General features: G+C 34.7%; 1 pseudogene; it reads left to right on the plus strand.

The window, feature by feature from the left end:
* The first annotated feature begins 10357 nt into the window (after nt 1-10357).
* Nucleotides 10358-11650, plus strand: LOC128039705 (NAD(P)H-quinone oxidoreductase subunit H, chloroplastic-like; annotated as a pseudogene).
* The last annotated feature ends 4070 nt before the right edge of the window (nt 11651-15720 follow it).

A 15720-nucleotide genomic window follows, 5' to 3' on the forward strand; every position in this document is an offset into this window, starting at 1 on the left:
CTGTGTTCTGCAATGTGTGGGACTAATCGCTTATAAACTTGAGTTGCCTCTTAAATTAGACCAGATTCATGATGTGTTTCATGTCTCCATGCTAAGGCGTTATCGCTCTGATCCCACTTCCATAGTACCAGTTGAGGAGATTGAGGTTAGGCCAGATCTGACCTTCGAGGAGAAGCCAATACAGATTTTATACCATGAGTTTAAGTTACTAAGGAAGAAATCTATTCCATTAGTCAAAGTGCTTTGGCGTAATCACAGTTCAGAAGAAGCCACCTGGGAACCCGAAGAAGCGATGCGACAGTAATACCCTCATCCTCTCTGACTAGGTAAAATTTGAGGTCGAAATTTTTTTAAAAGGGGTAGGGTTGTAACGCCCCAAAATTTAAGTCTCTAATTTTTGCATGTTTTGAAAAAAATTGCTTGTTTGCTTTAATGGCTAAGTGATTTGGGTGTGTATGGGAGTTTTTGAGAAGCCTGGGTTCAAGTCTTGGCCTTTGCACAATTTTTAGTTTTTCTCTTAAATGAATCTGGACACTGGCACTAAGGCCTTTTATATGTTACTACTTGTTTTATGACGCAAAGAGCCTATTGGTCCAGTGGTAGGTTCATTGGGGCTTACCGTGTACTAAAACATGTGGGACTAATCGCATATAAACTTGAGTTTCCTCTGAAATTAGACCAAAGTCATGATGTGTTTCACGTCTCCATGCTAAGGCGTTATCGCTTTGATCACGCTCATATAGTACCTGTTGAAGAGATTGAGGTTAGACCAAATCTGACCTTCGAGGAGAAGCCAGTGCAGATTTTGTACCATGAGGTTGAGGTACTGAGGAAGAAATCTATTCCATTAGTCAAAGTGCTTTGGCGTAATAATAGTTGAGAAGAAGCCACGCGCGAACTTGATGAGGCGATGCGACAGTAATACCTCATCTTTTCTGACTAGGTAAATTTCGAGGCCAAAATTTTCTTAAAGGGGGTAGAGTTGTAACACCCCAAAATTTAAGTCTCTAATGTTTGCATGTTTAGACACAAATTGCTTGTTTGCTTTAATGCCTAAGTGATTTGGGTGTATATGGGAGTGTTTGAGAAGCCTGGGTTCAAGTCATGGCCTTGGCACAATTTTTTAGTTTTTCTCTCAAATGAATCTGGACATTGGCACTTGGGCCTTTTATATATTACTACTTGTTTTATGACACAAAGAGCCTATTGGTCCAGTGGTAGGTTCATTGGGCCTTACCAGGCCTTACCATGTACTAAAACATGTGGGACTGATCGCATATAAACTTGAGTTTCCTCTGAAATTAGACCAGATTCATGATGTGTTTCACGTCTCCATGCTAAGGCGTTATCGCTCTGATCCCACTCACATAGTACTAGTTGGGGAGATTGAGGTTAGGTCAGATCTTACCTTCGAGGAGAAGCCAGTGTAGATTTTGTACCGTGGGGTTAAGGTACTGAGGAAGAAATCTATTCCATTAGTCAAAGTGCTTTGGCGTAATAGTAGTTCAGAAGAAGCCACGTGGGAATCTGAGGGGGCGATGCGATAACAATACCCTCATCTTTTCTGACCAGGTAAAGTTCTAGGCCGAAATTTCCTTAAAGGGGTAGAGTTGTAACGCCCCAAAATTTAAGTCTCTAATGTTTGCATGTTTAGACACAAATTGCTTGTTTGCTTTAATGGCTAAGTGATTTAGGTTTGTATGGGAGTGTTTGAGAAGCCTGGGTTCAAGTCTTGGCCTTGGCACAATTTTTAGTTTTTCTCTTAAATGAATCTGGACACTGGCACATAGGCCTTTTATATATTAATACTTGTTTTATGGCACAAAGAGCCATTGGTCCAGTGGTAGGTTCATTGGGCCTTACCGTGTACTGCAACGTGTGGGACCGATCGCTTATATACTTGAGTTGCCTCTGAGATTAGACTAGATTCATGATGTGTTTCACATCTCCATGCTAAGGCTTTATCTCTTTGATCCCACTCACATAGTACCAGTTAAGGAGATTAAGGTTAGGTCAGATTTGACCTTCGAGGAGAAGCCAGTACAGAGTTTGGACCGTGAGGTTAAGGTACTGAGGAAGAAATCTATTCCATTAGTCAAACTGCTTTGGCGTAATCACAGTTCAGAAGAAGCCACGTGGGAACCCGAAGAGGCGATGCGCCAGCAATACCCTCAGCTTTTCTTACCAGGTAAATTTCGAGGTCAAAATTTTGTTAAAGGGGGTAGAGTTGTAACACCACAAAATTGAAGACTCTAATTTTTGCATGTTTTGCTAAAAATTGCTTGTTTGTTTTAATGGCTAAGTGATTTGGGTGTGCATGGGAGTGTTTGAGAAGCTTGGGTTCAAGTCTTAGCCTTGACACAATTTTTAGTTTTTCTCTTAAACGAATCTGAACACTGGCACTTAGGCCTTTTATATATTAATACTTGGTTTACGACACAAAGAGCCTATTGGTCCAGTGGTACGTTCATTCGGCCTTACCGTGTACTGAAACTTGTGCGACTGATAACTTATAAACTTGATTTGCCTCTAAAATTAGACCAGATTCATGATGTGTTGCACGTCTCTATGCTAAGGCGTTATCACTCTGATCCCACTCACATAGTACCAGTTGAGGAGATTGAGGTTAGGCCAGATCTGACCATCGAGGAAAAGCCAGCGCGGATTTTATACCGTGAGGTTATGGTACTGAGGAAGAAACCAATTCCATTAGTCAAAGTGGTTTGGCGTAATGACAGTTGAGAAGAAGCCACGTGGGAACCCGAAAAGGCGATGCGATAGCAATACCCTCATCTTTTCGGACCAGGTAAATTTTGAGGCCGAAATTTCCTTAAAGGGGGTAGAGTTGTAACGCCCCAAAATTTAAGTCTCTAATGTTTACATGTTTAGACACAAATTGCTTGTTTGCTTTAATGGCTAAGTGATTTGGATGTGTATGTGGGTGTTTGAGGAGCCTGGGTTCAAGTCTTGGCCTTGGCACAATTTTTAGTTTTTCTTTTAAATGAATCTAGACATTGGCAGTTAGGCTTTTGATGTATTAATACTTGTTTTATGACACAAAGAGCCTATTGGTCATGTGGTAGGTGGCGTGTGAGGTATCCTTGAGGTCTGAGGTTCAAGTCCTGTGATGTGCAAAGAAGTAATTATTTTGCTGCTTGAACTGTATAGGTTGTAATGTTGGACTGAAACATAGTTGTGGAAAGTTTGAACTGGTCATAGAGAGGGTGTTGAGGAAGAATTGGTGGAGAAAGTCAAGGAGTGATAAGTGGAGGATTTTGAGGAGAAAATCAAGGAATTTGATTAAGAGGGGGAAGTTGTGCCGTTTGGGGAGTTTTGAGTGTGTGGAATTCGGCTAGGGGGAGTTTTGGAGTCATTTTTGGCTTTTGAGGGACTGTTGGTTTTTATTTTATTTTATTTTTCTCTTTGTCTGCTTCGGTGTGGGAAAGCATTTTCGTTTTCTCCTTTTCCTTTTAGTGCCAAACCTTGCAAAGACTTCAAAGTATCTCCCGAGTTTGTTCGTTTTGTTTTTCTACCTTTTCCTTTATGCCCTTTTTGTTTTGGCCGAATAGCCTTTGGTTCTTTCCTCTTTCCCTTGTGGTCGAATATTGTCTTTCTTTCTTCTTATCTTTTGGCTGAATACTACTTTTCTCTCCCTCTTCATCTATTCAATTTCGTTACGACTTGACAACTATTTTTTGACGGTTCGATTTCCACGAAGAGTGAAGGAGTATCAAGTGATATTACAGTCATCGAGATCTCTCTCATCACTCGATCAAGGTAAGTAGGTGGGCTTTTTTTTATAGGTGTAGGTCGTATGTCCTATGGTTCTAAAACTTATCATGTGTGGATTTTAACCACATGATTAAGCAATCTTGTTTAATGCATCCGTTTGTAATGTAGATATCCATCAAGAAGAGTGCAGTCAACTTTCGTCAGTGGATTAGTGGGGCTAAGTCACTATTGCCAGTCAAGGCAAGTATTAGTTCAATTTTTGGTTAAGGTTGCAAAGGAAGGAGAATACCCCCTTTTTGTTTAGCGACTAATGGAAAACATGTTTGAATACAGATTTTGGGTGTTCGTGGATCATTGTGCATTTTCATAAACAGGTGTGTAATCACCTATTGCAACTGTAGTTCGGCGAAGAGTCGAAAGGTCGTTAACATGGCATTTAAGACCACACGGGCGTGCGATCGCTGGAGTGGTAAGCCCAACGTACGAATCATGGGCAAATGACTGAATTACCGCTAGAGTGGTAAAATGACCAAATTACCCCTGAAGGGTAAAATGACCGAATTACCCTGTTATACCCCTAGAAATTGAAATATGTGTATAACTGATTTGCTCTATGATACATATATATGATTGTTACTGAGTATTACATACTGGATACACGTATAATATATGACATGACATATTGCATGGGGTGGGATTCTGATATAGGGGAAGTATACTGTACTAGTGGCTTTGCCACATATACTATTACTGGCAGCTTTGCTGCATTACTGTTACTAGCAGCTTTGCTACATCACTATTATTGGCAGCTTTGCTGCGATATTGGAGTGTTGGCTGGGTGGGTCGATTTTATCCCCACATGGTGTGTTGGTGGTACGGAGTGGTGTGTTGGCTGGATTGGGATGGGTTGCATCACTGCATTGTATTGATTACTGTATTGGGCTAAGGCCCACACTGTTACTGTAATGGGCTAAGGCCTACACTGTACTGATACTGTACAGGGCTTAGGCCCAGACTGATTTTGCATGTTGCATAGTGACTGGCTAGTAGGGGATTACACACTGAGTTTTGTAAACTCACCCTCTCCTTTTAACTGTGCAGGTAATCCTCAACCTTAGACGATTCGGGCTGCGAGGGACTCGAAGGTGGCCACACAACTACTATCGATGTTTACATTTTCTTTTGTTTTACTTTAAATTATAAGTTGGGTTTTATTTTCTAATAAGTCCTTTAATTTTGTTTTTAACTTTAATTGGGCTTCTTCTTACATATTTTATACTGCTAGTTAGGTGAAAATGAATTTTCAAAATAATCACTGTTTTCAAAGACACGAACTTTAAACGTTAGAGTTTTCAAATGCTTCCGTGATTTAAATCAACTTAATATAATAATAGTAGTTAATAAGAAAAACATTTGGTTAAGTGTTTCGTTAAACATTACTAAAGAGGTTTCCAACCTTACGAAACGAGTTTTATCAAGAAGTTTAAATTTTGAGAGACACTTCAATGTGACACACCAGATACGGCCATAACGTCTAGGCCAACTTTGGGGTGTTACATGAAACTTCTTATTTGGATGGGAATCAAGAAAGTTCGAAGTTAGAAATATTAAAAAAATGGAAGATAAATATTTAATATAGATTGAAAAAGCTCTTGTGACACTTCTTTTTTATTCTAAACGATGGAATCGACCTTTGCGATATATAAAAAATGATCGGGTTGAAAATGCTATAAAAAATGAAATGTCATGATATTTTTCTTATAAATGTCAAAGTGATGGAAAATAAAAAATATATTTTACGTATCTGCCCAGTTTAGCAACTTTTGGGGAAATGCTACAAAAAAATATTTTTTCACACCAGAAATATTGTTTTTTGATGAATTGTATACTGATTGGAGTTATCAATGAACTAAAAAGAATAAATTTTAGTAAAGAGTTTATAAAAAGAGTCGAAAAGAAATCTTTTGATCTGGGCATACTTGAAAAAAGGGCTCGATTCTCTAATAATGAAACTAAAAGAGAATACTTGCCTAAACTATATGATCCTTTCTTGCATGGACCCTACCACGGAAGAATAAAAAAATGGGGTTCTCTTTTAAGCATAAATCAAAATTATAAAAAAAACACGGATTCGTTTTGGATAAATAAGATTTATGCTCTACTTCCTACTACTGATTATCACGAACTTGAACAGACACTAGATACACTCAATATAAAATCATTAGCAACAGAAAAAGAACTCTCTTTATTGACATTGATAGAAGATGAAGAGGGAAATATCAATTCCGATGATCAAGTCAAAATTTTGAAATTTTTATTCAATATAGTTATAATTAATCCCAACAATCAAACAATTAGAAAAAAATCTATTGGAATAAAAGAAATAAGTAAAAAAGTTCCTCGATGCTCATACAAATTAATCGACGATTTAGAACAACAGGAGGGAGAAAACGAGGAAAATGTAACAGCGGAGAATGAAATTCGTTCAAGAAAATCCAAGCGCATCATGATTTTTACTAATAACCAAGCAAACATCGATACTTATACTAATACCAAGGATGCTAATGATCCTGATCAAACAGGCGAAGTGGCTTTGATACGCTACTCCCAACAATCGGATTTTCGGCGTGACATAATAAAAGGTTCCATGCATGCCCAAAGGCGTAAAACAATTACTTGGGAGCTATTTCAAGAAAATGTACATTCCCTTTTTTTTGGACAAAAGAGACAAACCACTCCTTTTTTTCTTTTGATATTTCTGGAATGCTGAAACGAATATCTCGAAATTGGATATCTAAAAAAAAGAATAAAAAATTTATGATTATACAGAAAAAAAGATTGAGAAAAAAGACGAGGCCAAAAGAGAAAAATACAAAAGAGAAGAAAATGTGGATAAAAATAGCGAAAGCTTGGGATAGTCTTTTACTTGCTCAAGTAATAAGGGCTCCGTGTTAATAACCCAATCAATTCTTAGAAAATATATTATATTACCTTCATCGATAATAGTTAAAAACATTGCACGTATGTTATTATTTCAATTTCTGAGTGGTGCGAAGATTTAATGGATTGGAATCGAAATGCATGTTAAATGCACTTATAATGGTGTTCAATTACCCAAATGAATTTCCAAAAAACTGGTTAACAAACGGTATTCAGATAAAGATCCTATTTCCTTTTTTCCTGACACCTTGGTACAGATTTAAACTACAACCCTCTCATAAAGATCCAATGAGAAAAAGAAAGGTCAAAAGAATGATTTTTGCTTTTTCACAGTTTGGGGAATGGAAACTAAACTACCTTTCGGCTCTCCTCGAAAACAAAGTTCGTTTTGAGCCTATTTTTAAATAACTAAAAAAATTCAAAATGAAATGTTTTATAGCTTTAACAATTTTAAAAGAAAAAACTAAAGTGTTTCGAAAAGCTTCAAAAGAAACAGAAAAATAGATCACTCAAAGCATTCTATTTCTAAAGGGAATAATAAAAGAACTTTCAAAAATAAATCCAATTCCATTTTTTGGGTTGAAAGAACCATATGAATTGGGTGAAACTAAAAAGGATTCAATAATCATTAATAAGATGATTCACAAATCATCCCTTGAAATTCAACCTATGACGCGGACAAATTATTCATTAACGAGAAAAATAAAAGATTTGACTAAAAGAACAAACACAATAAAAATCAAATACAAAAATTCTAATTATAAAAGAGAAGAAAAATGAATTTCTAACTCAAGAAATAAATAGTAGTTCTAACAAAATAAGTTATCGAGGATAAAATAGTAGAATCGGCAAAAAAATTTGGCAAATAGTAAAAAGAAGAAATATTTGATTAATCTTGAAATTCTATTTTTATAAAATTTTCATTGAAAAGATATACATGGATATTCTTCTATATATCATTAATATTCCAAGAACCAATACTCAACTTTTCTTGAATCAACAAAAAAATTGAGAACTTCATTCACAATAATGAAGCAAATCAAGAAAGAATTAATGAAACAACTAAAAATACAACTCATTTTATTTCAACTATAAAACCTCACTTTCTTCACTTTCTAATATTAGTATTATAAATAAAATGAAAAAGCTTTTGTGACTTATCCCCCTCTCACAAGCATATGTATTTTACAAATTATCACAAACCCAAGTTATTAGTTTTTATAAATTCAAACCTATCCTTCAATATCCTGGAACATCTCTTTTTCTTAAAAATGAACTAAAATATTATTTTGAAGAACAGGGAGTATCTCATTCCAGATTAAGACATCATTATGAGTTAAGACAGAAAATCGTTTGGCTTTCTGGAATGAATGAATGGAAAAACTAGTTAAGGAGTCGTTATCCATACGATTTAGTTCAGAATAGATGACTAAAATTAGTACCAAGACAATGGCGAAATAGAGTCAAACAACATTATCTGGCTTAAAATAATGATTTAACAAAATGGGATTCAAATGAAAAAGAAAGATTAATTCATTCCGAAAAAAAAATTTCAAGCGAACTCATTACTGAACTCATTACTGACTCAAGAATATAAATTGAATCAAGCACAAAAATTTAAAAACTATAATTTTAAAAAACACTATGGATATGATTTTTTATCATATAAATCTATTAGTTATCAAGATAAGAGGGACCCGTATGCTTATGGATCACCATTCCAAGTAAATAAGAGGGAAGAGAGTTCTTATCATTTCAACATGGGTAAACAAAAATATTTTGATACACTAAGGGATATCCCTATCCATAATTATCTAGGATAAGGCGATATCCTAGATGCTATGGGGAATTTTTCGTACAGAAAGCTTTTTAATTGGAGAATTCTTCATTTTTGTCTTAGAAATAAGGTCGATATTGAGTCCTGGGTCGATACTAGTACCAAGAGTGACAAAAATATTAAGACTGTGGTTAAGAATTATCAAATAATTGATAAAATTGACCTTTTTTATTTCACAATTTATCAAGATCTAGAAAGCAACCCATCCAATAAAAAAGGAAGTCATTTATATTGGATGGGATTGAATGAAGAAATACTAAGTCATCCTATACCAAATCTAGAACTTTGGTTCTTCCCAAAATTTGTGCTGCTATATAATGCATATAAGGTTAAACCATGGATGATACCAATAAAATTACTTCTTTTCAATTTTAATGGAAATAGAAACATTAATAAAAATATTATTAAAAATAAAAAAGGACTCCCTTATATCACCAAACAAAAAACAAATTATTGGATTAGAGAATCAAAATCAAGAAGAAAAAGAACCCATAGGTGAAGGGGTCTTGTATCAAATGCACAAAAACAAGGAAATTTTAAATTCATTCTCTCAAACCAGGAAAAAGATGTTAAAGAAGATTATGATAAATCAGACAAAAAAACGTAGAGAGAAAAAGAAATACAAGAGCAACACGAAAGCAAGGCTTGATTTCTTCCTAAAAAGGTATTTACGTTTTCAATTGAGATGGGATGATTCTTTAAATCAAAGATTAACCAATAATATCAAAGTATATTGCCTCCTATTTAGATTGATAAATCCAAATGAAATTGTTATACTCTCTATTCAACGGGGAGAAATGAATCTGGATATTTTGATGATTCAGGAGGATTTAACTCCTAGAGAATTAATGAAAAAAGGAATATTGATTATCGGTCCAGTTCGTCTGTTGGTAAAAAATCATGGACAATTTATTCTATATCAAACTATAAGTATTTTGTTGGTTCATAAAAATAAACACCAAATTAATCAAAGGTACCAATAAAAAACTTTATTGATAAAAATCATTTTATGAATTTATTGCAAGACATCAAAAATGATGAAAATAAAGACAAAAATCATTATGATTTGTTTGTTCCTGAAAATATTTTATTCCCTAACCATTGGCGAGAATTGTGAATTTGAATTTCTTTCAATTCAAGGGATAAAAATGGTATGCATAGAAATGAAGTATTTTTAAATAATGTAAAAAACTATGGGCAAGTTTTGACTAAAAACAAACATCTTGATAGTGATAAAAAGAAACTAATTAAATTAAAGTTCTTTCTTTGGCCCAATTATCGATTAGAAGATTTAGCTTGTATGAATCGATATTGGTTTAATACTAATAACGGCAATCGTTTCAGTATGATAAGGATCCGTATGTATCCGTGTCTGAAAATTCGTTAATGGTCCATTTTAATGGTACATTTTCCCCTATATTATGTATGTATCGTGCCCGGTATATGAAAACAAATAGATTGTCACAAGGATTTTCTTACATCTTATTCTGATACACGATACTAATTGAATGACATACATATCAATCAGATCAACAAATGAATCAACAAAATCCACTTATTTGAACTCTCAAATTTTCTCTTTTACAGAAATCTCTCACTCTTTTGTGCCCTTATACGAATCAAATCGAAACCCGGATAGATTAATTTTATTTGAAAAAAATGGTAAAGTTCATAACGAACTTAAAATCATCGTGTATATCAAAATATCTTATTTATCAAAGACAAATAAAATACATTTTAAAGAATTAATTGGTGAGTTGGATATTTGGGAATCAAAAAATCGTTAATTTGCAAATTTTGGATTAGTCGATTTATTAGATTTTCATTTTGATGTACTTGTTTTCATTTTCAACAATTCATGTAAGAATGAATCAAGGAAAAACTAATGAATCAATCAGCTACAGAAAAAGACCTTATGATAGTCAATATGGGGCCTCACCACCCATCAATGCATGGTGTTCTTCGTCTCATCGTTACTCTAGATGGTGAAGATGTTGTTGACTGTGAACCAATATTAGGTTATTTACACAGAGGAATGGAAAAAATTACAGAAAACCAAACAATTATACAATATTTGCCTTATGTAATGCGTTAGGATTATTTAGCCACTATGTTCAAGGAAGCAATAACCGTAAATGGACCAGAACAGTTGGGGAATATTCAAGTCCCTAAAAAGGCCATCTATATTAGACTAATTATGTTGGAGTTCAATCGTATAGCCTCTCATCTATTATGGCTTGGACCTTTTATGGCAGATATTGGTGCACAGACCCCCTTTTTCTATATTTTTAGAGAAAGAGAATTAGTATATGATCTATTCGAAGCTGCCTTAAGTATGAGAATGATGCATAATTATTTTTGTATCGGAGGAGTGGCGGCCGATCTACCTTATGGTTGGATAGATAAATGTTTGGATTTCTGTGATTATTTTTTAACAGGAATTGTTTAATATCAAAAACTTATTACGTGAAATCCTATTTTTTTAGAATGAGTTAAAGGGATAGGCATTATTCGTGGAAAAGAAGTAATAAATTGGGCTTTATCCGGCCCAATGCTACGAGCATCTGGAATCAAATGGGATCTTCAAAAAGTTGATCATTATGAGTGTTATGACGAATTTGATTGGGAAATCCAGTGCCAAAAAGGAGAAGATTCATTAGCTCCTTATTTAGTCTAAATCAGTGAAATGACGGAATCTATAAAAATAATTCAATAGGCCCTGGAAGAAATTTCAGGTGGTCCTTATGAGAATTTAGAAATCCGATGCTTTGATCGAGAAAGGGATCCAAAATGAAATGATTTTGAATATCGATTCATTAGTAAAACAACCTTCTCCCACATTTGAATTACCGAGACAAGTACTTTATGTGAGAATGGAAGACCCAAAGGAAGAATTAGGAATTTTCCTGATCGGGGATCAAAGCGATTTTCCTTAGAGATGGAAAATTCGCCCATCGGGTTATATCAATTTGCAAATTCTTCCTCAATTAGTTAAAAGAATGAAATTGGTTAATATTATGACGATACTAGGTAGCATAGATATCATTATGGGAGAAGTGGATCATTGAAATGATAATTTATACGACAGAAGTAGAAGATATCAATTCCTTTTACACATTGGAATCTTTAAAAGAGGTCTATGGATATGGATGTTGGTCCCTATTTTGACTCTTGTTTTGGGAATCACAATAGGTGTACTAGTAATTGTATGGTTAGAAAGAGAAATATTTGCAGGAATACAACAATGTATTGGGCTTGAATACCCGGTCCTATGGGCATTCTTCAAGCGCTAGCAGATGGAACAAAACTACTTTTCAAAGAAAATATTCTTCCATCTAGAGGCAATACTCGTTTATTTAGTATTGGACCGGCTATAGTAGTCATATCAATTTTACTAATTTTTTCAGTAATTCTTTTTAGCTCTTGCCTTATTTTACCCGATCTCAATATCAGTATTTTTTTATGGATTTCCATTTCAAGTATTGCTCCCGTTGGACTTCTTATGTCAGGACACGAATCAAATAATAAATATTCCTTTTTAGGTGGTCTGCGAGCTGCTGATCAATCAATTAGTTATGAAATACCATTAATTCTATGTGTTTTACCAATATCTCTACGTGCAATTCATTGAAATAGAAACTTTTGTTTTACCTATTCCTTCCGTTCTATAAAATAAGTTGAGTTGATAAACTAAATTAGATAGTTATATATGAGTGAAAGAAAGCAACTTATAAATTTGCAGTAAATTAAACAAAAAAAATAGAATCTCATTTCCTATGTACAAGAGTTAAGTGGAAGAAAACGTAAGCGGAAGAAGTTTTTACCCCAAGACGGGTTGATTAGTCAGTCTATCTTGAAGCGAGCTCAAAAGATCAACCGTATAGAGTTTTCGCTATCCTTTGTATGGATTCCCATACATGTATTGCTAAACAAACAGGGGATTGAACAAAAAAACGAGTGGATGGTTAGGAACACCAAAATACATAAAGGATTGGTAATAGAGATTATGTAAATTATATAAAAAGAGACTTCTGGATAACATAAAAAGAATACTAATTAGGCCTTTAAATTCGTAGAAATGACTAGGCAGTACTCCCCATGATTTCGGTCCAGAGTATCCTCCTATATGCCAATTAAAGTAATGACTATCAGGAACGAAATAATCCTTTACTACTTTTTAGTTTAAGCCATATTCGTGGTTTTATCAAATCTGAAAGCAGAATAGGAGTGAAAAAGAAACAATAAAGAATAAAAAAGAAATCTTTTTTTATTCTTTCTTTCATAAATATAGCGAGATCTAATCCGTGTCATGATTTATGAGCTAATGGAATGTTTCAAATTTTTTCATAATAAAAAACAATGGGTTGAAATATCTATTGATATTCTACAAGAAGTATTTTATTGAAGGCTTAAGTTATTACTCAACAAATCAAAATTGAAATTATGAACAAGCGAGACCAATTCAGAAGCACTTATTTTTTATTCTTTAGAATATAGCGACAGAATCCCATTGGTATAATTTTGGACCTTCCAATCTATGTTTTCTCTATCTATTCTACAACCATACAAAGATAAATAATACTGATTCGGTCCTAAAATTTATTTGTGACCCATTAGGAGTCGTATGAGGTGAAAATCTCATGTACGGTTTTGGACTAACGATGTAAACAGTGATGTTATCATCGACTATAATTATCTAACAGTTCAAGTACAGTTGATATAGGTGAGGCGCAATCAAAATATCACTTTTGGGTATGGAATTTATGGCGTCAGCCAATAGGGTTTATCATTTTTCTAATTTCTTCTCTAGCAAAATGTGAGAGATTACCTTTTGATTTACCAGAAGTGGAGGAAGAATTAGTAGCAGGGTATCAAACCGAATATTCAGGTATCAAATTTGGTTTATTTTACATTGCTTTCTATCTAAATCTATTACTTTCTCTGTTATTTGTAACAGTTCTTTACTTGGGGGGTTGGAATATTTCCATTCCGTATGTATTCGTCCCTGAGCTATTTGAAATAAATAAAATAAATGGAATTATTGGAACGACAACTGGTATCTTTATTACATTACCTAAAACTTATTTGTTTTTGTTTATTTCTATCGCAACACGATGGACTTTACCTAGGTTAAGAATGGACCAATTATTAAATCTCGGGTGTAAATTTCTTTTACCCATTTCTCTGGGTAATCTATTATTAACAACTTCTTTCCAACTTCTTTCACTGTAAAGAAAAAAAGAACATGAGATTCATGACTTGGTTCAAACAAGAGAAAGAAACAAACATAAAATTATTCATAGATATTCACGATATGTTCCCTATGGTAACTAGATTCATTAATTATGGCCACCAAATAGTCCGAGCAGCAAGGTACGTTGGTCAAGGTTTCATGATTACGTTATCCCACGTAAATTGTTTACCCGTAACTATTCAATATCCCTATGAAAACTTAATCACATCAGAGCATTTTCGCAGACGGATCCATTTTGAAATTGATAAATGCATTGCTTGTGAAGTATGTGTTCGAGTATGCCCTATAGATCTACCCGTTGTTGGTTGGAAATTTGAAAGGGATATTCAAAAAAAATTATTGCTTAATTACAGTATTGATTTCAAAATTTGTACATTTTGTGGTAATTGTGTTGAGTATTGTCCAACAATTTTTTTATCAATGACTGAAGAATATGAACTTTCTACTTACGACCGTCATGAATTGAATTATAATCAAATTTCTTTGGGTCGTTTACCAATGTTAGTAATTGACGATTATTCAATTTCTAACAATTTTGAATTCAATTCAAAGAAAAACTCAGTAAGTAAACCTCCTGTTCTTTTAAAGTAAAGAGAAATTTCCCATTCATTCTTTGAAGATTCTGTTTTGGTATAAGTTAAAAGACTGTTTTATATCACCCCAAACCCGGCCTAGACGTTACGGTCGTATCTAGTGTGTCACATTGAAGTGTCTCTCAAGATCCATTAAGTCAGCTGGTGCATTCGTCAGCCCAAACGGCATTACTAGGAACTCGTAATGACCATAACGAGTCCAAAATGCAGTTTTATACACATCAATCTCCTTAACTCTCAACTGATGATACCTAGAACAAAGATCTATTTTGGAGAAAACTGAAGCTCCTTGCAACTAATCAAATAAATCATCTATCATCGGCAAGGGATACTTATTCTTAATAGTCAGTTTATTCAATTGTTGATAGTCGATGCACATGCGAATAGTCCCATCCTTCTTCTTAACGAACAACACCAGTGCTCCCCACGGAGACACACTAGGTCAAATGAATCCTCGATCCAACAGTTCTTGGATTTGAGTTTTTAATTCCACCAGCTCCTTCGGTGCCATCCAATAAGGGGCGATGGACATTGGAGGCATTCCTGGCAAAAGCTCAATTCCAAATTCAACTTCGCGGCTTGGAGGCAACCTAGGGAGCTCATCAGGAAAACATCGGAAAAATCCTTAATAGTTCTAATATCTCCAACAGAAGGACCCTTAGAATCAGTTACACCAACATAGGCTAGAAACGGCTCACAACCCTTGCGAATCAGTTTTTCGGCCTTTAATGCAGAGATCACATTAGACAGAAAGTCCCTTCTCTCCCTAATCACAGCCACCTCCTCATCCTCAATTGTCTTTAACACCATACGTTTAGTAGCACAATCCAAACTTGCATGATGTTTAACCAACCAATCCATCCCCAAGATTAGATTGAATTCACCAAACGGTAGCTCTATTAAATCCGCTAGAAATATAACTCCTTGAACCTCTAGGGGCATATCTCTGAACAACTTGTCTACCCTTACTGATTGCCCCAGTGGACTTAACATAGTCATCTTATTAACAGTACTCTCACACATGATACCCAAGGTGCCGAACACAGTGCACGTAATGTATGAATATGTAGACCCTATATCAATTAAAGCAGTGTAAGGTACATTATGAATTAGGAGCATACCGATTATAACATCTGGAGCGTCACCATCCTCTCGGTGACAAGCAGCATAGACCAGTGTTGGCTGTCTTGCCTCACTATTACTAACACCTCTGCCAAACGTTCCACGACCTCATCCCACACCATTACCACCTCTAACCTACCCACGGCTTCTTGGTGGCTGCTGAACACCACTTACTGGCTGAACAAAACCCTGACCTGCAGCTTGCATTTGAGTAGGCCTCTGAGGACAATCCTTAACTTGAT

Source organism: Gossypium raimondii, chromosome 1 (assembly GCF_025698545.1).
Source record: "Gossypium raimondii isolate GPD5lz chromosome 1, ASM2569854v1, whole genome shotgun sequence".
Taxonomy (NCBI): Eukaryota; Viridiplantae; Streptophyta; class Magnoliopsida; order Malvales; family Malvaceae; genus Gossypium; species Gossypium raimondii.